The sequence below is a fragment of the Petromyzon marinus genome, chromosome 17, assembly GCF_048934315.1.
Source record: "Petromyzon marinus isolate PM22_M1 ecotype Great Lakes invasive population chromosome 17, UKy_Petmar_22M1.pri1.0, whole genome shotgun sequence".
In the NCBI taxonomy this organism is placed as follows: domain Eukaryota; kingdom Metazoa; phylum Chordata; class Hyperoartia; order Petromyzontiformes; family Petromyzontidae; genus Petromyzon; species Petromyzon marinus.
The window spans coordinates 2,156,041-2,180,809 of NC_133683.1; positions in this window are offsets into that span (position 1 = coordinate 2,156,041).

A 24,769-nucleotide genomic window follows, 5' to 3' on the forward strand; every position below is an offset into this window, starting at 1 on the left:
AGCAGAGAGGTTGGCTGCAGGGTGACGCACGCGAAGAACGCGTCGCTGTGAAAGAGTTAGAAGGTTCCCCTTCGTACCTTCTTACTCTCCCTCCCACCCCCCTCCTTCCGGTCAGGTGATTTTGAAGTGTCGTTGTCACGCGAGGACGTGGACCGAGACAGCGCGTGGAACCAGTGCCTGCGCTCCGAGATCCCGGGGCTCTTCCTGCTGGCCCTGCACACATTTACCGTGAGTTGGCGCAGATGTGGCCTCTCGACTGGGGCTGCCACCTGTCTGCGTTTGACCCCCGGACAGTGTTCGGGTGGCTGCAGGAATTGATTTGGGCCAAGATCTGGTACCCCGGGTATAGCTGTGGTTGAATTTTATTACCGTGAACTGCACAGTTTTAACAATAGACCTGGGCTCGCTGAGAAATGTGCCTGGGTTTGCTCTGTCGTGGAAATGGTGGCAACTGTACTTGGGGCATCGGCACGTTTATTCGCGCTCCGGCTCCATTTACACCGAGAGTCACGTGCTTGTCTCGTGTGGGGAGTGGTGGTGTAGCTGTTAGGGGGCATCCATTTAGTATGTATGCATGGAGGGGGGAGGAGGGGTTAACCCAAATGCGTACGCTTGCGTATGGGGGGTCTACTGACAATGTGTAAGCCGACTGCAACGGCATGAATCTGCCCATCGCAGTGACATGGGGAAATAATTGCTTCCGACAAAGGCGTTCTATGACCTTTTAAATCGTACTCAGGTTTGAGAACGGGGACAGTTTGCATTCATGATCCTGAATCATAACAATTCCTTGACTCTCCGGCAGTGGTGAATCGTTCCAACCGTGTTTTTTTATTTCGTGGAATATCACTTGCTGTACTCCACGCGGTGAGTGCTTTGTGTAGATAAGAATCATGTTATGTAGAGAATATAAATCTAATTCAGTACCTCTATATGTCTCCCACAGACAAGCGGAGAGACAGCAGCCAGGTGGTGAGCTGGCACTCCCAACAATCGCCCAAGATCTGCGGTTCTCTTTACATTCCGATATTTGCAGCCACTTACTGAGTGTTTACATGTGGGGGGAAACCAGTACACTCGCAGAAAACGAACGAATGTGAGCATGGGGGCAACATTCTATCCCGTGCAGATAGAAAGGATTCCACAGTTGTGTTCCACTGCCTCCTGGCAAGCCAGGGTATGACTCATCCTCGATGCCCACCGGAAGGGAGATTGCACACTTGCAATTTAATTCCCTGAGATTATTTATATCATGGGGTAGGCAGTGACAAAGCCCCTGACTCCCTTAACACGAACATGCGGTCCAGTGCATTGTACGTGCAAGGATACTCGCTTTCCAAAATGTATGAATGTGTGTTGAACTTGAATCTTGACTTAAAGCTTTCGTGACTGCAGGAATGAATATTCTTTGGGTCTTTCTATAAAGTCACGTAGATAGAACAATAAAATAATAAAAATAAAGTGAATACAAAATAATAATAAAAATATCACGACGTTTCGATCGCAACACAAGCAATCTTAATCATTTTTCTCCTGATGACGATTGCTTGTGTTGCGATCGAAACGTCGTGATATATTTTACTTTTTTATTCACTTTATTTTTATTATTTTATTGTTCTATCTACGTGACTTTACGGAAAGACCCAAAGAATATGTGTTGAACTTCTTTCGCAGTGTACGTAGCCAACCGTGCTAATCTGTGGTACATTAACACCTTGCCACAAATGCCCTGTTGCTCATGAGCGCAGCGACTCAAATGAATCAGGCGCAAGGTTTGCGTGATTAATTCTTACAAAGTGGGGTCTATAATGAACAAAATGGCTGAAGCTCGAGTTCTATGCATTTAAAACCAAACGTGTTTCTTACCAACCATACCTGGTGTTTGCACACAGATACAGATTCTGGGCGATGCGTTCTACACCATTCCGAATGCGCTGTTGCAATGTGCAGCCACAGCTGCTGCAAAAATATGTCTCGGTTTGATCCACTGAACAATATCCACTGACCACACCGCACGCGCAACAATGCTATAACTATGAACAAAATATGAATAATTTAAGATGGTTTATTAAATATATTGCACGTAGGAAAATACAGCAATAGACGTAAAAATACATGGCAGTTTAACACGTAGGCTTTCGCGACAAATATCCATAATACAGGTTTTATGGGTTGGATCGCGTAAATATGTCGTTAAATCCGCCACCACCCGACAGCCAACTAGTAAGGGTTGTCACGTAAACAGAACATGCCAATTCATCACTAGTACAGCACACCGGTGTGTGGTGTGTTGGAGAGCCAAGCCACAACATTTACCATCGGAGTACGACGTTTCAGTAATTACAACTAGCTTCATCAGGCAACAGCAAGATTTGGGAGAAGTCCACCTGTTTAATTCCTTATATAGAGGCGTAGATGTGGTGACAACACTTGTGCTCTCTTTGAGCGCATGGTAGGGGGGGGGGATTAATGAATCAACGTACATTATACATGCACATTATGCTAGCCCATTGAGCTTGTACTTAGTGTCCATTGTGTGTACTAAAATAGCCGTACAAACGGTAATTTGATGATTCGCTTCCATGCAGCACTAAGTCGGTAGCTATCCAAAAGATTATAATTATTTTTATTTCTTTAAATTTCGATAGATTCTGTAATTAGTCTTGGCCAGTAGTAACTAGTTTTGCACAGAACTTCAACATTATCAAAATCAATTGAGTGTCCTTGTGGGCACGCGTGTTCTGCTACTGCTGACAGTTGTATTTGTGAGCATTTCATATTTCTGTGGTGTTCTTTTAGTCTCGTGCTGATCATTCGTCCTGTTTGCCCTACATAGCATTTGCCACAAGTGCAATTAATCCGGTACACACCTTCTGTTGATAGCTTCAGTAATAGAAAAGCAAAGAAATATTCAATAGTCCTTTTCGTAGGTTTCCATATGCCTTCTGAATTTGCCTGGCTGATCAAAGTTTCGACCGCAGATGCCATTGGTCAGGGGTCTCTTTGTCCGTTCTCATGTGGGACTCTAGGCATGATGGCAGTTGGAATGCTTTCCCACAGACTTGGCAAGACATTTGTTTTCTCACTCTAGTGACTATGGGAGTGAGGTGGAGTCGAGACGGGCGCTGGTCAGGCGTGGCGTTTCCCAGCAGGCGCCTTCGTTCCATGCGCGGTTGTTGTGATAGCAATAACTTTGTTGCACGCAGGTGAGCCCTTTGCAGAAGGTGGCATTGTCTGCAACTCTGCCTCCTCACCACCAGGACTCGACAAGCTGCTGCTGCTGGAGCTGCTGGTGCCATCCATGGCAAAGGCAATTCTTCCAGCACCATGACTCGCAGCCGAGTAGCTCTGACACACCTTCAACACCGCATTGGCAAAATTGCCGTCATTCACCATGCCACGTGCGCCCCTTGAGTTCTTTCCGTGGGTCTCCATATGCCTTCTGAGTTTGTAGGGCTGAACAAAGCTTTGATCGCAGATGTGGCAGCTTTGACCACCGGTCTTGTGCATTCTCATGTGGGACTCTAGGCACCATGCCAGTTGGAATGTTTTCCTGCAGACGTCGCAAGAGATTCGTTTTCTCACTCTAGTGACTCTATCGGATTCTAGTGACTATCGGATTCAACGCCGCATTGGCAAAACTGCCGTTGTTCACCAAGCCTGCTGCACCCTTTATCATGTAATACTTTTCGTGGGTCTTCATATGCCTTTTGAATTTTCATGGCTGATCAAAGCTTCGTCCACATAAGCCGCAACATTGCTCACGGGTCTCCTTGTGCGTTCTTACGTGGGCTTCTAGGCACCACGCCAGTTGGAATTTTTTCCCACAGACGTCACAAGAGATGAGTTTTTTCGCTCTTGTAACTCTACCGGATTGAGGTGGGGTCGAGACGGGTGCTGGTGAAGTGCCATCGATGGTAAAGGCAATTCTTCCAGCACCACCATGACTCGCAGCGGAGTTGCTCTCGCACATCTGAAACAAAAGACAAAGGTCACGCGCATGACACCCGTGTCACGAGTGTACTCACAAAGGCATACTTAAGGTGACGTAAGATTCATTACAACAGATTCATTATAACAGAACTCCTCAATAGTGCAGATCCTATCATCTACTATTTCACTCCTTATCCACCCAACTAAGTACTCTTTGGTTCTTTCGGTAAAGTCACGTAGGTAGGAAAAATAAAATAAAAAATAATATATCACGACCATAAATGACGCCACGCGATTTTTGACCCCCCCCCCCTCGTCACACGGCGTCACAAAAAGTCAGATCCCCCCCCCCTCAAGTATGACGTCACAAAGCTCTGCCCCCCCCCCCCAACCATATTTTCATTTTGAAAATAAAACATGTTCCAAATCGCTTTAAACTATTGTCATTGTATTTAATGTGGCGCTGCACTCTGATGTTGTAGGAGAAAACATTTATTAAAAAGTATATTTAACTAAATAGAACGTGTCGTCTATATTTATTTAAAGTTGCGCATTTTGACGTGACGTCACATTTCTCAAACCCCCCCCCCCCCCCCGTCACAAATGTCTGACCCCCCCTCCCCAGGTGTGTGACGTCATTTATGGACGGCCCCCATCGCCTTAAAACGCGAACTCGCGCTTGCAAACTGAAACCGCGGCATTTTTTTTGTTCCGCAGCGTGATCCTCCGCGAGATGTAATGAGTCGGCATCGTGCTGTGAGTGAGTGTGAGTGAGACAGCATCGTCCCCCACTCCTCCTGATGTCGAGGGTAAATGGGCGAGGTTTAAGCCTGTGACTCATGCAGCTGCAATGGCTGCTTTGTGTACGCGGTCCAGACCTCCCCAGAGACCCTGGCTGACAGAGGAGGTGTTCAGGATGTTTGAGAAAAAGCGACAGGCCCACTCTAATCGTCTACAGCATCCCACGTCAGAGAATGAGGAGGCTTACCGCAGCCTTCGCTCGGAGGTTCGGAGAGCCGTGAGGCGCTGCAAGGATGGGTGGTGGTCGCGGGTTGCTGAGGAGATGGAGTCTGCCTCAATTGCCCGCGATCACAAATCCCTATTTAACTCCATCAAAAAAGTAACCTACAGCGCCACACCTATTACCATTTTAGGGGTAATCGTCACTCACCACTCTGTGGGCTGGTAGCTTCCCCTTATCGTCAATAGGGGGCGGAAGCGCTATCACGCCAGGGCTAATGTCCATGGCCCAAAAAGGGGCCAACGACAAACCCTAGCAAACGGATCCTGGGACACATTCCCCGGGGCCCCGGAAGGAGGGAACCGGGGGATGATGTCACCTTCCAGAACGTTCTAGAAGGGAAGCGTGGCTAGGGCGGAGCAAGCCACGAACCATAAGCCGGACCTCTCAGAGGTCTGGCTCAGTCATCTGCAAGCTGACGAATGAAGACCAGGGCTGACGATAGGACTCTGGACCCCAAGCTCCGTTGTCCTTCTAAGGGCCGGAGCTCAGTGAGGCCAGTGGTCAGGACCCACGGACCGGGTACGGTCAGGTCAAATAGCCTCTCCTAGGGTCCCAGCCGGAGCACGAAGGGTAACGGGGTACCTAGTGATAGGGCCCACATAATCCGGAGGCCATACCTCCCCAGGTATCGGGTAAAGGGACCGTAATACCCTTTGTGTTAGAGACTTGTAAGGAAGACAATAAATATCGTGTTGCCTCATCAGAAGTTTATTCGTCAATTTATACCCACTACACCACCATTAGGGGAACGAAGGGTGATCCAATCTCCGACCCCCAGGGACAGGTTTGCAGATTTGCTGAGCATTTCTGTGAGGTCCTGGGGGAGGGGGAATCCCTCAGCCTGGAAAACATCATGGGACAAAGTGGGGATGACCCTGCTGAGGATGCGGTGCCTCAAATATTAGAGGAGGAAGTCACCCCCTGTGAGTGGCTGGCTGAGGTACCATCCATTGAGGAAGTACTGAGGGCGATCCAGAGTCTGAGACCAGGAAAGGCACCGAGCAGAGATGATCTCCCAAGCGAAATGCTGAGGGAGGGTTGCGTTTGTGCGTAGACTGACCTACATGACATCATAACAACAGTCTGGGCCACTGGATGGGTTCCGCAGGATTGGAAGGATGCCCTGGTGGTCCCCCTCTTTATGAAGGGGGACCGCACAGACTGTAACAACTACAGGGGCATCTCACTCAGTGTGCTGGGAAAGGTCCTGGCAAGGATTATTCAACATCGCCTTGCTAGGTACGCTGAGCAGAGGCTTGCGGAGCCCCAATGCGGTTTCAGGAAAGGGCGGTCCTGCACAGATGTCATATTTTCTGTCCGTATGCTACAGCAGAGGTGGAGGGAATTCCAACAAGACCTACATCTCTGCTTTATTGACCTGGTCAAGGCCTATGATACCATCAGTAGGCCTGGGCTCTGGGTTTTTCTTCGTGCTTTCAGAGTCCCTGACCCTCTGCTCACACTCATTAAGGACCTTCATGATGGTGAGCAGGCCCGGGTAAAACTACGTAGCCGGGAGTCAGAGCCATTCCCTGCGACAGGGATGTCCTCTGGCTCCAACATTATTTAACATCTATTTCGACCACATAGTTCGTGAAGCCTTCAGTAGCTGTACCAGAGCAATTTACGTCTGGTACAGATATAATGGGAGGCTGATCGATGCCCGGGTGCGGTCAAGGGATGGCTCCCTATTGGTCAACCACATTATGTATGCCGACGACCTGGTAATTGCTGCTCATTCAGAGGAAGAGTTGGAGGCGCTGCTGCTGAAACTGGAGTGTGCCACTAAGAGGTGGGGCCTTACCATCAGCCCCACCAAAACGAAGCACCTGCCTGGGTATTTTGTGCCATCGGGCACTCCACCCCCACAACTCCCAATCGGTGATGGGGCAGTTGGGAAGAGAGTGGAGAGTTTCCCATACCTGGGCAGTGTGCTCATGATCGGCTCTGGTTTAACAACAGAGGTCTCACTCCGAATTAGTCGAGCGGCATTATCTTTTCATCGGTTGTGTAATGTGTGGAAGCTACCTGGTCTGTCGCTCCACATGAAGCTTCGGGTCTTCTCGGCCACAGTCATTCCCTCCCTCTACGCTTGCGAAACGTGGACCCCCCTAATGCAGCATCTTCACCAGTTAGAAACATTTAGGCTGGCCTGCCTACGATCAATCCTAGGTTTAACCAGGCTGGATTGTGTGAGGAGCTCACAAATTCTCGAAAGATCTGGACAAAGTCCCATCGGCGAGCTCCTCCAGCAGGCAAGGCTGTGTTGGCTGGGCATGTAGCCCGCATGCCCAATCACCGCATGCCCAAACAGCTTTTGTTCGGCCGGATTGATGGAGCTAAACGGGCGTGGCACGGACTTGAGAAGAGATGGAGTGATGTGGTACAGGAGGATGTGGAGCTGAGTGGACTTGCCGATGACTGGTACCAGCGGTGTCAAGATCAGCCTCTGTGGAGGAGGCTTGTAAAGGACGCTACTGGGCAGTTGGAGGCAGTCGCCCTCCAACAACAACGGAGGGCAGAGGAGCGACGCTCAGGAAAACGAGCGGAGCGTCGGGTGGCTAAAGCTCAGCAAGTTGGCACAGTAGGGGGCACAGGTGGTGCATCAGCCAGTCATCTCAGTCATGTCAGTCAGTCGACCATTGGCACCTGGGTCTGCCCCGTGACCTCCTGCCAGCCGGCGATCGACACTTCACGTGGCCTCAAGGTGCACATGGCCTGGCACAAGCGTCGTGGTGACGTCACCACCACTTAGTGGCGAATTGCGGTTGTTTTGAGACAGTAAGAGAGTGTGAGGTCGACTCAGCCTCAGATGAGTACCTGGTGCGGTGTGTCGTAAACATCGCCGTGGAGGAGAATCCTAAAATAATAAAAGCTTTTATTATAATAAAAACTTTGATTGTAATATTATATTAATATTATAATAAAAGCTATACTTAAAGCTTTTATTATAATAAAATTTCAATTTGTTATGAAAAGAAATACAAATAATAAATTTTAAATAATAAAAGCTTTGATTATTTACAATTTATTATTTTTATTTTGCTGCCACCTGCCGGCCACCAACGTGGCGTGTAGATTCTGCCAAATTAAAAAGTTACTAATAAAAATAAGAAATTGAAAATAATAAGCAAAAACCCAGATTCATATTCTTGGTTGCTTCGGTAAAGTCACGTAGATAGAAATAAAACTAAAATAATAAGATAAAATTTATTTTTTTAAATTAAAAATTCAAAAAATACATTTTAAATAATGAAAGCTTTTATTATTTTCAATTTATTATTTAATTTTTTTTATTGGCAGAATCTACACGCCATATTCTTGGTTCTTCAGGTAAAGTAACGTAGATTTGAAATAAAAATAATTCAATTTAATTCAAAAATATAAATTATATATTGAAACTAATAAAAGCTTTTATTATTTTCAATTTATTGTTTAATTTTTTAAATTGGCAGAATCTACACGCCATATTCTTGGTTCTTCAGGTAAAGTCACGTAGATTTGAAAATAAAAATAATTCAATTCAAATGAAAAATATAAATTATATATTGAAACTAATAAAAGCTTTTATTATTTTCAATTTATTACTTGAAATTTTAAAATATAAAAAAATAAAATACAAATAATAAATTGAAAATAATAAAAGCTTTTATTATTTTATAATAAATTGAAAATAAGAAAAGCTTTTATTATTTTCAATTTATTATTTTAATTTTATTATAACTTTACCGAAGGAAGCAATAATCTGGCGTGTAGATGCTGCCATCTGGTGGCCACCAACGGTGGCAGGTGGCAGCATCTACACGCCATATTCTTGTTTCTTTGGGTAAAATATAAATAATAAAGAAAAGTAAAAAACTAACAATTCATGATTTAGTATTTTTTCATTTAATTCTATTATTTTCATTTTCAAATCTACGTTACTTTACCAAAAGAACCAAGAATATGGCGTGTAGATTCTGCCAATTTAAAAAAAATTACAAATTAAAATAAATTGAAAATAATAAAAGCTTTCATAATTTTCCATTTATTTTTTATTTATTTAATTTTATTATTTTTATTTTCAACCTACATGGCTTTACCGAAAGAACCAAGAATATGAATCTGGATTTTTGATTATTATTTTCAATCTATTCTAATTTTTAAATTGGCAGCATCTACACGCCATATTCTTGGTTCTATCGGTAAAGTCACGTTGATAGAAAAAAAAATCAAATCAAATAAAAAGTGTGAAATTGAAAATAATTAAAGCAAAAAACCCACATTCATATTCTTGGTTCTTTCGGTAAAGTCACAGAGATTAAAAAAAATGAAACAAAATTTTGATTTTAAAATAATAAATTGACAATAATAAAAGCTTTTATTATTTTCCATTTATTTTTTTGTATTTTTAAATTGGCAGAATCTACACGCCATTTTCTTGGTTCTTTGGGTAAAGTCACGTAGATAGAAAATATAAATAATAAAAGAAAAGTAACATTTTTAACAATCTTTTTTCAAATATTTTTATTATTTTATTGTTTCCCTTCTACGTGACTTTACTGAAAGAACCAATAATATGAATCCCTGCAGTCACGAAAGCTTTAAATCAAAATTTAATAATAACAATTCATGATTTTTCATTTAATTCTTTTATTTTTATTTTCAAATCTACGTGACTTTACCGAAAGAACCAAGAATACGGCGTGTAGATTATGTCAATTTAAAAATAACAAATAAAAGTAATAAATTGAAAATAATAAAAGCTTTTATTATTTCCGATTTATTTTGTTTTAAATTTATTTGCTTATTTTTAAATCTACCTGACTTTACCGAAAGAACCAAGAATATGAATCTGGATTTTTGCTTATTATTTTCAATTTATTATTTTCATTTTTCAATTGGCAGAATCTACACGCCACGTTGGTGGCCGGCAGATGGCAGCATCTACACGCCATAATCTTGGTTCTTTCGGTAAAGTCACGTAGAATTAACATAAAATAATAAAATAAAATGACACAGGCCGAAACGTCGTTAGAATTTTATTGTTATTTTATTTTATCAATTTATTATTTTATTCTCATTCTACGTGACGTTAACCGAAAGAACCAAAGAAGATGAATCTTTGCAGTCACGAAAGCTTTAAATCGAAAAATATTCTCGGTTCTTTCGGTAAAGTCACGTAGATTTGAAAATAAAATAATCGAATTTAATAAAAAAAAAATTTTTAATTATTTTAAATTAAAAAATACAAATGATAAATTGAAAATAATAAAAGCTTTTATTATTTTGAAAATAATAATAAAAGCTTATAATAAAAGCTTATAATAAAAGCTTTTATTATTTTCAATTTTATTTAATTATTTGTATTTTCTATCGACGTGACATTACCGACATAACCAAGAATACGGCGTGTAGATGCTGCCACCTGCCGGCCACCAACGTGGCGTGCAGATGCTGCCCGGTGTGATTTGAGAGGTGATTGGGTTGGTGATGTTGGTGAGTTGCATGGTGAGTGTGTCGGTGAGCACCTGGAGGATTCGCCTCCACGGTCGCCTTTGTCTCCCCCAGTAGCGATGTTCACTCCACACCGCACCAGGAACTCATCTGAGGCTGAGTCGACCTCACACTCTCTCACTGTCTCACAACAACAACCGCCATTCGCCACTAAGTGTCGGTGACGTCACCACGACGCTTGTGCCAGGCCATGTGCACCTTGAGGCCACGTCAAGTGTCGAACGCCCGCTGGCATGAGGTCACGGGGCAGACCCAAGGGTGCCACTGGTCGACTGACTGAGATGACTGAGATGACTGGCTGATGCACCACCTGTGCCCCCTCCTCACACTCACGCGCACTCACTCACAAGCGCGAGTTCGCATTTTCAGGTGATATAAAATAATGTATATTTCATGCCAGTTGGTTCTGAAGGGCGGCTGTTTGTAATTTGAGCGTTCGTAAGTCGAGGACTGCCTGTAAATAAAGATTCCGATTGTGGATGTGGGGCTTTCACCGTGGGGTGAGCTTGGCCCGATCCGCGGGGGCGTGGCTTGCACGACAGTGGGCGGGGCACAGCCGCGACAGGCGTGGCTTATCCAGGAAGTGGGAGGAGGAGTCTCGAGCCTACGTGGGGGCGTGCAATAACAAAGGGGACGTGGAGTGTCACCCTGGGTGACGCCTGCGCTGACCAATCGCAAAGGAGACCGCGATCACCGGACTGCAAGCCAGAGAGAAGCGCGCTCCTTTTAAAGTTAACAACAACATTGTTAAATGTAAGTAGCGCCTCTCTACTTTATTATTGTTTTATTTGTTTAATACATTACTTGTGGTGCCGTGAGTCGAGTGAAATGAGTCAATAACCTTGCTAGACATGGCTAAGCTTTTAATAAGGGGCGCCGCGGTGTCGAGATGTTAACTACCTCGCCAGGCCTACAGCAGCGTGGAGGTTCCATCCAGACCCTGACGCCTGCTCTGTATTTGTTTATTTTTTTCCCCTGTGGTCGCGTAGATTCTTCTCCTGGTCCTTCGGTTTTCCCCTCCACATTTAGAAACGTGAGTTCAGAGTACTTGGCTGCTATAAATGTCCACATGATAAGCCACTTTTGTTGAGCTATCATTTGTGTCCAGGTCGCTTCTGATAAGAGTTATATAGCTCAGTGGGCCTTACCTGGTAAATATAAATAGTTTATAGTTTAGTTTATAGTTCATAAGAACTCGTGACAAGGGTCAGTGTCTACTTCAAATATTGTTCAGGCTCTGGAGACCTCCAAAATTATTCGTGATGTTATACATTTGGTTCGTTTTGAGCATAATCGCGACCTTATATAATTATTACGTGATACACACGCTGAATATACGCACACAAACATCGTGTACATGTGTGTCGTGCCCTCTATTGTCCACATAGACGGCTTGTGCTGACGAGAGAACGGTCTTAACGTACAATGTCGTGACATGTATCAGCCCTTTGTCGATCCAGCGTTTGATAGAGGCCTCCCCCACACCATGTCGTTCGTGGGAGTTGTTTAACCATACTTCACCATGCCGGTCAATGCGGGTTTGGTGAAGTGAGGAGGCCCAGAAACTTGCATATGCAGATACGAGTTTGCCTGTGCTTGCATCTGCAGAATTATATTCTGACACATCTTCAAGTATAGTTTAATACTTATAAAAATGCATTAATTCTTGAGGATTCCATAAAGTACTGTGGTAAAAATAAAACAACTTGATTTGAATAAATTTCGATTTAAAGCTTTCGTGACTGCAGGGATTCATCTTCTTGGTTCTTTCGGTAAAGTCACGTAGAAGGGAAATAATAACATAATAAAATCAAAACATAATAAAATTCTCACGACGTTTTGGCCACAACACAAGTAGCCTTCCTCAGGTGAAGAAACAGAACTGTCGGAAAGACAGCGCTCCAATGAACACTGCAAAGCTTGGCAGCGTATTTTAAGCTGGGTGGGAGGAGCAGAGCTCCTTGACAAAGGAGTTTACATATCAACAGAAGAATTTAGCATTGAAGTAGCTGTGTTAATGTGATAAATTAGCAGGATGTTAAAGTCAGAAATTAGCATGTAACTGGGAGATTAGCATGATGTTAATGTGAGGAATTAGCATGTAACTGGTGACAGAAGTAGCTATGTTAAAGTCAGAGTTTACAAATCAACAGAGGCATTTAGTATATTGACGCTAAAGAACTGCAACTACCCAATTATCATACAATAAACCGATGTGAAAGACCTAAATATAAACTACATCAATATAAATTTTGATTTAAAGCTTTCGTGACTGCATTAATTCATATTCTTAGTTTTTTCGGTAAAGTCACGTTGAAGAGAAACAAACAAAATAATATAATATATATAAAACAATAAAAATTCTCACGACGTTTCGACCATAACTCAAACGGTCATCTTCAGGTGTGAAGATGACCGTTTGAGTTATGGTCGAAACGTCGTGAAGATGACCGTTTGAGTTATGGTCGAAACGTCGTGAGAATTTTGATTGTTTTATATATTATATTATTTTGTTTGTTTCTCTTCAACGTGACTTTACCGAAAAAACTAAGAATATACATCAATATAATCAATGTACTCAATATATTCTCCACTAAGCTGAGCTACTAACAATAAGTTACTATACATTACACTTCTATGTCGCAAAAAATATTATAATATGCCTCCAAATAATATTTTTTATTATAAACTGCCATAGACAGACCACAACATTGAATTATACACTGCGTTACTATACACTACCCTATACGTTAGATTATAATAATATTAAACTTGTAATATTACACTATGTATTATTTTACCAACCCTACTGTATACCTCACTGCTGTAGATTCACTATACAATTACGATACTGTATATTACCAAATAAATTATATTAAACATTACACTGAGTACTTTGTTGAACAGGGAATGCTTTGAGCTTGTGGGTTGAATCCATCTGTGTGGAGTTGTGTTATTTCGCAATATGCAAGGTGGGGTCTCTCTGGGTTCCACTCACGCAAACATCTCAATGCAATGGGACCTTTCTGAAAATGCAGTACTTAGACGCAATGAAGCTTTCCTGGGTAACTAGTTAACATTGTAATAATTAGCATGAGAGATAATGACGTTCCCTTATAAGTGCCATTAGTAGTACTATCCTGTACTTTTAATGAAGACTATTTTACGCAGTTGTTTGTAAAAAAGTGTCCATTCCCAAAACTTCTTGACGGGCCCTCATACAGAAATGATATTACAATCTTACATGGAGATTGTGAGTCAGAGTGTTGTGAATAGTGGAGTGAACGTGTGGTGCAATCATTATATTGTTGGTGTGTATATACAGAAATACCTATTTGGTGGGTAACATTAGGAAAATGGAGGTAGTTAGTCATTGTTGTTTAGAAACAAAATATTACTTGGGTGGATAAGAGGGTAAAATCGTACATGATAGGAACTGCAATATTGTGGAGTTCTGGTATAATGAGTTGTAGTATATATGAATCTTATGTCACCTTAAGTATGCCTGTGCGAGTACACTCGTGACACGGGTGTCATGCGCGTGACCTTTGTCTTTTGTTTCAGATGTGCGAGAGCAACTCCGCTGCGAGTCATGGTGGTGCTGGGAGAATTGCCTTCACCATCGATGGCACTTCACCAGCACCCGTCTCAACCCCACCTCAATCCGGTAGAGTTACAAGAGCTAAAAAACTCATCTCTTGTGACGTCTGTGGGAAAAAAATCCAACTGGCATGGTGCGTAGAAGCCCACGTAAGAACGCATAAGGAGACCCGTGAGCAATGGTGCGGCATATGTGGACAAAGGTTTAATCAGCCAGGAAAATTAAAAAGGCACATGAAGACCCATGAAAAGGATTATATGATAAAGGGTGCACCAGGTTTGGTGAATAACGGCAGTTTTGCCAATGCGGTGTTGAATCCACCATCGCCCTATGAGGTGTGCTAAGTCTGCGGATTTTTAAGTCCTATTGAAATCCTGAAAACTCATGAAAGTCTTCACGCACAGTTCTTGTACAGACCGAAGCCTGAACATGATTACACTTCGACAAAAGATAGCGGCGTTAAGATAAATGACATGAAATCCAAATTTCTTGAATGCTTTGGCCTAGTTCCACATCAACAAACTGATTCACCAGTCAGTGAGAATAAACCATACGCTGCTCTCGATCCTTTTACGAGCATGAAAGTGTTGATGGCCTTGCAGCAGAAGAAGAAGGAAAAGCGAAGTAGACCTAAGTCCATTAAAAGAAAGAAGACCACCACCAGTGGCACCAATTGCAGCAGTAGCAACAGCCAGAATTCGGACATCAAGAGGATGGACTGCACGGAAGCAGGAGGCTACGTGGAGCAGAGCATCCCCAAGGTGGATGAATCCAACCTGGCACCTTTAGGTACGTCCTAGTAATGCACACACTACATTTCATTTGGATGTAATTCATAATTTCACAAATTAGTTAATGTACGCATATGTTGACCATATCTGTATGCCTGCGCTGAGGAGTCTAGAGATCTGATGTGGTGCTGCTCGGATGTTGGGTTAAACCGTGAAACTCTGGGTTTTCTGTCACCGAACCACGATTCAACTGGCTTCTCATTGATGGTCTTATCCAGTTACCAAACACTTCTTCCAGCAAACACTTGGACCTACAGCCCCAGAGCCCACTTGGACTCTTTGATGAATACCTCGAGATGGGTACAATGAGCTCAGAGGATCACACTACGGAGTCAACGCGTTTTACTTTATTATAAAAAAAAACACACAATTGGGTATCATTTGATTATATAGGCACGTGTGTACGGCCCCTGTGTATCAGTCGGACATTGTTGTGGGAGGGAAATTACCCACACTTCGGGTTGTTGAAGGCAGGGAGCACAGATGTAAGAGCTTAGATGTACAATACAACAATGTAATTTTCTGCACTGTCCTCTGCTGCTCACAACCCCACAATAACTATTGCATGGTCACCCATCCAACCAATTTTCAGGCTCAGCTCTCCTTAACTTCTGGGATCTGATTAAATCTGACGCATACTGGGTGATTTGGCCATAGGCACCAATCTATGGATATACTGTAACACAATTGTCTTTGAGCATGCGCGTATGTGCATATGTACGGAGTTAAGTTTTAGAAACAATAGGAGCACATATTTGCTCCTCTTGTCTGCTAACCAATGCAGCTACATTGGTCAGCTTGGATTGACGTTTTTCCCCCTTACTATTTATTTAAAACTCTTGTGCATCATGTCCACTGTGGTTAACTGCTGTGATTTGTTGGCTTTTCAGCCACAGTGCATATGCCTAAAAATGTGTGGTACGGTTAATGGAGTCCTCAATACAGGATGTGATCTAGTTATTATAGCCACCTAGTGGTGGAAAATGGTGCAAAAGAAACCCAGGTGAACCAGAGCTGAGCATTAAAGATGGTAGTGGCTGATCGCATCTTAGTGGCCAATGTAATGGACACGATAATTTTGTGAACAAATGACACGAAAATGTGACCATATTTTGGGGTCTCCTTTGACTAAAACACATTCAATGCATTGAAAACATGTTTTGTTTGCTTAAAGTAATCACAACATAACAGCATTAAGAGTGTATGTCTATATCCTGTTTCACTCATTATCCTATCCTTGCCCCCCTACCCATTCTCAAAATATACCCCAGTTATCCAATTCGGGTTTGTCACTCTCTTCGTGGCATCATTTCCACTTGCGCCATTGCTCGCACTGCTCAACAACATCATCGAAGTGCGGGTCGACGCGTGGAAGCTCGTAACAAAGATGAGGAGGCCTGTGGTTTCGCAAGCAAGAGGAATTGGAGCCTGGGCCGACATTCTGAGTATCGTTGCCACCCTCTCTGTAATCACCAATGTAAGTCGCCAGATTGTCCGCTCGCTTTCTCGCTCAATATCCCATCTTATGAGTGACATAACATGTCATGTTAGCCGTGTGGGTTCTTTTTACCATACTTCACCATTCTGGTCCTGGCAGGTTTGAGAAGAGGTGTAGTGGGGAACCAGGAGCGGTTCGGGTATCACTCGTCACTGATGTTAGTCGTAGCTGGAAGTCAATTGCATGTGTGCTGAATTCAAAGTGCAGTGCACGAATCACTGCACCACCGCTCCTATCCACTCTCTCCCAAAATCGCAAAAGGTAAAGCCTTGCAATTGCTTGCTCATGTCACTGCTGGCAGAAGGGCCTCAACTAAAGGTAGCTCTAGAGAACCCCTCTACACGGTATTTGGCCTACTCTTCCATGATGACCAGACATGTTGTAAGATGTGGAATTACCTGCGCTAAAACAGTGATGAACCCATTTATATTGCTAATTGGACAGAGGTGGGGGAGATTTAAGAAAATGATCCATTGCTTCAACTGTTGTGTCAGGAGACTGAACTGACGACTGCCAGATTGCAAGTCCTTATATGGTAACCATTTCACTCTGGCAGCAACCCCCCAAATTGTATTTGTGAAAATTAATGTAATTGCCAAGGTAATTGCCAAGGTAAGATGTTCAGAAGCCTTGGTCAAATCATTGCATGCTAAGTGACCGCTATCGCTGTGCCTCCGTATGCTAATTCCACAGTCATGCATCTTGGCGTTCACAACGGACATCATCCCACGCCTGGTGTATTATTATGGATACTCAGCAGAGTATGGCACAGGTTCGCCTACAATGCATGGGTACACGGAGGACAGCCTTTCAATTTTCAAGATCAGCGACTTCAAGGAGCAAAATCATCCCAACATCCTGCCAGCCTGGTTTGATCCGGCATTCCACACAACCTGCAGGTTTGTGCCATTCAGTGTCATGCCCAGCTATCGGGGGTGCCGTCCCTGCGAATGTGATGCACTGATCTCTGGGTGTGTTGTCCAGGTAGATGCGACATCCTTCTGGGTGTGGCGTCCTCCTGGCTCCGCCCCTTCCTGATTAGTCTCGTTTTCTTCCTCTTTTCACTCCGTGACTTTCCTTTTAAGACCCACACTTCCCCTAGGCCCCACCTCTGTTTAGGCCCTGCCCCTTAACCTGGACACAGGGTTTGGCTTAGTTGGGAAGTAAGGGGTTGTGGTAGGGTTGGGGGAGGAGTGTGCGTGGTGGGCGGGGACAGTAAAGGGGGTGGGGGGGGGGGGGAATTGGAGGGGGGGAGCAGTGGGTACGGGTGGGATGGCTTCACAACCAAAGTCCCACTTAGAGAAATATAATAATAGATTGATATAAATTATAGCTCATTGTTACCCTGCTAAAGAGTAATGTTATTTATTTATCTATCGATCCACAACTGCTTAATTGAGTCTCAAGATCCCTTTTCAGGAAGACCGTGCATTGGGATTCCAGTTTAAGGTGGTTTTATGCATGTGGGATGCAATAAGAGGTCCTGGAGAACCCATGGTAATGAAATGAAGCTTAAAGGTCCACACAGACATGAAACCACTTGCTCTACAGCCATCTTCTGGTCTCCTCACAGCACAGTTAGTTAGGAAATTGATGCGATCTTCCAACCCTTTTCTGTAACGTTTTTGAATTGCTGGCATACACAACTATAATCAATATAACCATATTGATCGATATTTAATATAACCTTACTTGACTATGACCAAATCACCACGAATACAGCTAATATTAGATTCCGGAAGTCAAGCAGGCTTGAGCCTTGTTCGTGCTTAGATTGATGAACACCATGCACAATGCAGGTGCAGTAGGCGACTTTGGAGCTAGGTTGTCAGCAGTGGGTAGTTCAGAAAAATTTATAGTTGTGCTATATTGTTCTCCCATTATCTGTACTCCCTACCTTCACCAACCTGGTACGGACCAGCGTGAACCATGGTCAATAGAGCCCCCACAAGCTGCACGTTGTGGGAAGGCCCTCTTTCAGAAGCGGATTTTTTAAAGGGCTGTGAACGCATATACCGTTTGTACACAACCACTTGTTCAATTTAGCGCCAACTCTACTTTCGAGGCACTTTGCTCAATATAGTCCATGCGTGCCTGTGGTTGTATGTGTGTAGGTATCCAAGTTATCGCTACCCGCCGGATCATCCCCAAGCCTACTCCGTCACCAAGCAGTACTGGCAAGTACTGACGGCAAAGCTGGCCTTCGTCATTGCCATGCAGGTACACATCAACATGCACACACACACATTCATAAACCCATTGAAAGATAAAGGTACAGCCCTCCAATTACTTGCTCATGTCACTGATGGAAAAAGGGCTCCTGCTATAGGGAGCTCAAGAGAGACCCTTAAGATGTATTTGAACTGCTCTTCCACACTGGTCAGACGTCTTGGGAAGAGCTGGGAGTTCCCGCACTGAACAGCTCCAAACTCAGCCGACCAATTGACTGGATGTATTCCATTTACACTGCTAGGTGGATAGAGGCAGTGGAATGTAAAAAAAAAAATTCACCATTGTTTACACTGCCACGATCAAAGATCAATTCACACCCGCGACCTCTGGATTGCAAGTCTAGTGTGCAAAGCCTTACACTACTGCACCATCGTATAGACTCATCTGTGAGCAGTTGTTAAGGTCAGCAGAGCAAACCGTGATCATTGTCAATGGGTCATTACAGATAATGCCAGTAATGCTATTACACCTCACAATTGCACAGTATTTCTGAGATCACAAATAATAGTGGTAATACAATACGCTCTGTCATCATGCAGCAGACGATCCATGTTGTTTATGACATTTGTCACACGTAAGCATGTGTGCGTGTGGGAAGGGGAGCGGCTGCGTAGTTGTTCGTGAACCGCGCTACCAATCCTGTGTGACCGGAGTACTATTTCTGGCCACAGCCAACAACAGTGGAAAATATTAGAACCAGTGTTGAGCTTCCCTTAAGTTGATTCTGTCTTAAAATGAGTACTTGATGAAGTGTGTGAAAATCATCACTGGCGAGATAAAGGTGCACACCACCCCCGCAGGCACTGTGCCACCCTTCATAGATGCACTTGTCTCAGTCTGTGAAAGGCTACACAGGGAATCTTTGTAGTGGTGACATGGCCGAGTGTAAGTGTTTGCTGATTGTTGCGGTAATTTGCGGCTGCCCAGGTGAATACTGTGGGTGCATTAACTGCACATCATAAATGTTGCCTGCTGCATAGTGAACGTAAAAAACCCATTAAGTAATTCAAAAAGTGCCTCGGTATAATTTGCCAAATGTTCAAAAATTACTCAAATGACTTAATTTAATTGGGAAAAACGACGTAACAATATAATATCCTAGGCTTCAGGTCCCCGGAATAGTTGACCTGAGATGTAAAGCACTTTAAGATGCTGCCATATTATATTTAGTAAGCACCCTTTACATGCAAATCCTGAAACTGAAAATCCTTTACCTGTGTGTGGACGTGTGCAGCACGTGGTGTTACTCACGAAGGCCTGCATTGCATACATCATCCCGGACACGCCATCCCATGTGCGCGCCTGCATGCGCCGCGAGCGCTTCGTCGTACAGACGATTCTGCAGCAGGCAGAGCTGGGCCGTCTCCGTAACACCCTCCTCACCGATGCCCCCAGCTCACCGCCATCGCCTCAATTCCACGTTGAGGATGAGCAGGCAGAGATGGGCCTGCTTCGCTGCTCGCTGCATAAGGAGTCTCCTGGCGTATTGCACCCACCCCAGCGGTGCCACATGGAGAATGAGCAGGCAGAGAAGACTGGTGACGACTCACTGCTGAAGGGATCCGAGGAGGAATCAAGCAACGAGGATTCGTCAACTGTCTTCTACAGCGTATAAATCTACTCTGACTTTTAAAGGAGGCTGCTATCCTAACTCTGTTTGCACGTGGACAAGGACATTGCAGTCGAGGACTATCTGTATATATATTAATAAATACGTTTATGATTTAACATGTCTCAATCATCTCATGTCTTTTCATACGAATCACGATGTGAATGAGGAAAACTAGAAATTATTGTTATTTTGTATATATTTTAAATTTTGGTTTAACATGTAGGCTTTCGCGCCCAATATCATCCATAGAGGTGTTTTTTGGATTGGATCGCATACATATATAAACGTGTCGTTAAAACCCGCCACCACTCGACACAGCCAACTAGTAGGGTTGTCACGGAAACAGAACAAGCCAATTCGTCACTGGTACTTTGGAGAGCCAAGCCACAACATTTACAATCGGAGTACGACGTTTTGCCAGTAATTACAACTAGCTTCATCAGGCGACAGCCAGATTTGTGGCACTCTCGCGCAAAGTGGGGGGGGGGGGGGGAGATTACCGAGTCAACGTGCATTATGAGAGCCCTTTGATCTTGTCCTTCCTGTCTATTGTGTATTAAAATAGCCGTACCAATGTTAATCCCTATTGAAGTATGCTGCCCTTTATAGGCATGCATTTAAATAATGTATTATTTGTTGGCACCCATGTTCAGCAGTAGCAGAACACACGTGCCAACAAGGACACTCAGTTGATTTTAATGTTGAAATTCTGTGCAAAACTAGCTACTACTGCCCAAGAATAATTCGAGAATCTATCGAAATTGGAAAATTTTTTACAGTTCGGATAGCTACCGCCTTTCTGCTGTGTGGAAGCGACTCATCAAATAGTACATTAGATGAAACTCCGAGTACCCACTCAGGAGGTATAGTGGTAAAGCAGTGGAGGAAAAAAAAGCATTTTTTTAAATTTACCCTTGTTGAATGATAGAGCCGATACACACAGCAAGCGAGATTAAGAAAGCGCATCGGAAGAAATACCGGAGGAGAGAGAGAAGACAATTGCTTGCTGGAGAAGGAAAGGCATTCCTACCGAGGGAGACAAGTTGACAAAGATTTTGATAATGGGAACCGGTGGCGTGGCTCGATCTTCCCTATGTACGCAACATGCTACCGAAAGAAAACAGAAAATCCTATTCAAAGGCTAAAATAAGCTCAATTTTTTGTATAAGAGCCCGATAAACAATAACCCCATCCATAGACTGAGGAAGAGAGGGAAGAGCCTGAACAAAGGGGAGGAGATTACGACGGAGATGGGTTGGAGGTGGAGAGAAGGGGAGAGGGGAGGCCGTAAAGGCAGCTGCACATTCAAGGAAAGCGGTGTAGAAAGAGTTGAACGGGGACATGGAGACAGCAGAGACAAGGGTGGAGAAAGAGGAAGGGAGGATCTTTCAGTGCTCGCTACAGGAAACCCACAAAACTGAATTTCCTAAACTCGTGTCGCCTCCGTGACAGCAGCACCACCAACGCCACAGACTCACGCTCCCCAAATCGACAATACCATCTCCATTGCCGACCAGCCACGAGACGGCTGCTCTCAACACCTCGGTCGTGGTGTAAGCAGCAAAAGACTTCCGGCTGGTGAGCAACCGGCCATTGCGAGGGTTGGAAAGAAACTGAAGCACGGGGCGACTCCCACAACCTTCGGGTATTTCCAAACTGGATGACGTCTTGGGATGAAGCTAGAAGTAAGCCAAATCTGCACTCAATAAATGGGACAAAGATTCCAGAGAAGCCTCCAGAAATGTCACAGGAGGCTGGGGTGTGAGAAACCAGACTCCATGTGGGGTCCTCCAGACCTTTGCCCTCCAGTTCATCAACATTTGTAAAAGCAGGACGTCTCAAAGGTACGTAGCATGGGTGAGGTAAGAGGTTGAGAACCACGTTCCGAGATTAGGCGCTTTGACAGGTTGGGGTCCGAGTTAACGTTTAATGGAGCTCACCCTACGACATTATGGATAGAAGGGTAGTGTGCCGGCACAATCCGGACACCCTGCTACACCGAAACACTCTGCTGCACCAAACTCCCTGGTACAGCTAAACCAGTGGTTCTTAACCTGGGTTCGATCGAACCCCAGGGGTTCGGTGAGTCGATCTCAGGGGTTCGGCAGAGCCCCCGCCACGGAGGTCCGGACACACTTGAATTATTGTGTAAATTTGTGATGACACACACGGCCCGCTTGGCCATCACTGGCTGCAGATGATCATGCTACACTGCTTGGCCAATCAGCGCTGCGGGGAATTTAGTGCGTACTCAGTAGTCAACATGTGACTGTTGTTGTCGTACGTCGTGTGATTTCTTTAATATTTTATCCATACTAACTATGTCGGGCAAAAGAAGAAAGTGGTCGGACGAATATGTACAACATGGATTCTCATGTATCACGGAACGTGATGGGAGTGAGCGTCCTATCTGCATGATTTGCAACGCCAAGTTGAGCAACTCTAGTCTTGCACCGGCAAAACTAAAGGAACACTTCTTGAAGCTGCATGGAGACGGGGAATACAAGAACACAACACTTGCTGAATTCAGGGTGAAGAGAGCCAGATTCGATGAAAGGGCCACTCTGCCTGCTCTTGGATTTGTACCTGTTAACAAACCGATCCTGATAGCATCGTACGAAGTTGCTTACCTGATCGCAAAGCAGGGCAAGCCACACACCATTGGTGAAACACTTGTGAAACCAGCTGCATTAAAGATGGCGAATCTGATACTCGGAACAGCGGCCGAAGGTAAATTATCCCAAATTCCCCTTTCAAATGACACCGTCAGTGACAGAATAGAAGACTTGAGTAAAGACATCTTGGCTCAAGTAGTCGCGGATCTGATTTCAAGCCCGGCAAAATTCAGCCTTCAACTCGACGAAACCACAGACGTTTCTGATCTAAGCCAGCTTGCTGTTTTTGTACGCTATGTGAAAGACGACATGATAAAAGAAGAGTTTTTATTTTGTAAGCCTCTTACAACAACAACGAAGGCAGCCGATGTGAAGAAGCTTGTGGATGACTTCTTCAGAGACAACAATCTTTCATGGGATATGGTTTCTGCAGTTTGTACGGACGGAGCTCCAGTCATGCTGGGAAGAAAGTCTGGTTTTGGTGCGCTAGTAAAGGCCGATGCACCACACATCATTGTGACGCATTGTATTCTGCACAGGCATGCGTTGGCAACAAAAATCTTACCTCCAAAAATGGCAGAAGTATTAAAAACTGTGGTGGAATGTGTGAACTATGTGCGAAAAAGTGCTCTGAGGCACCGCATCTTCAGTGAGCTGTGTAAAGAAATGGGCTCTGAATTTGAGGTACTTCTGCTCCATTCTAATATTCGGTGGTTATCCCGGGGACAGGTGCTGAATCGTGTTTTTGCCATGCGTGTGGAATTAGCCCTGTTTTTGCAAGAGCACCAACACTGCCATGCAGATTGCTTCAAAAATCCTGAGTTCATTCTCATTTTAGCGTACATGGCTGATATATTCGCAGCTCTCAATCATCTCAATCAGCAGATGCAGGGTGGTGGAGTCAATATCATGGAAGCGGAAGAACACCTGAAGGCTTTTCAAAAAAAGCTACCGTTATGGAAACGACGAACAGAGAACAATAACTTCGCAAACTTCCCGCTTCTGGACGACTGTGCAAGTAAGATCGAAGATGTGTCTGGAATCGGAGATATTTCTGTATCCACGGAACTGAAGCAAACAATTGCCACGCACTTAGATGAGCTTGCAAAGTCTCTCGACGGATATTTCCCTACAAGAGAGTCATATCCAGCATGGGTGAGACAGCCGTTCACGTTTGCTGTTGAAACAGCAGATGTCAATGATGAATTCCTCGACGAAATCATTGAAATTCAGCAGAGCCAGGTTCAACAGCAACTCTTCAGAACAACAACGCTCTCAACGTTTTGGTGTCGACAAATGAACAAGTATCCAGTTATTGCTAAGAAAGCCCTGGATTTTTTTATACCATTTGTTACAACATATCTTTGTGAGCAATCCTTTTCGAGGATGCTGGACATAAAAACGAAGAAAAGGAACAGACTTTGCTGTGAAAATAACATGAGAGTGGCACTTGCCAAGGTGAAGCCACGCATATCTGAACTGATCTCTCAACGGCAACAGCAGAAGTCACATTGATTTCCAGGTATGTAATTTGTTGTGAGTTTATGCATTGTGTTGGTTTTATTCTTTGAACAAGGTAATGTTCATGCACGGCTCATTTTGTGTACCAGTAAAAAACATATCTATGTCTTGAATTTGAAAAAAAATCACATTTTATTTTTCACTAAAGAGGGGTTCGGTGAATGCGCATATGAAACTGGTGGGGTTCGGTACCTCCAACAAGGTTAAGAACCACTGAGCTAAACACTGAAACGATTGCGCTCAAATACACACAAACTCTCGCTCGGCCAGTTGGTACACAGGTTGTCAGTTGTGGGGGACGCGGGCCCCCGGCTCCCCCCCCCCCGGGGGAGGGCTGATCTCGGGAGGGCTGCGGGCTCCTGACTCCTCGCTCGAGTGAGAGCAGCCGCTACTCGACTCCTCGCTCGCGGTGAGAGGGCTGCCGCTCTCCGGCTCCTCTCCTCGCG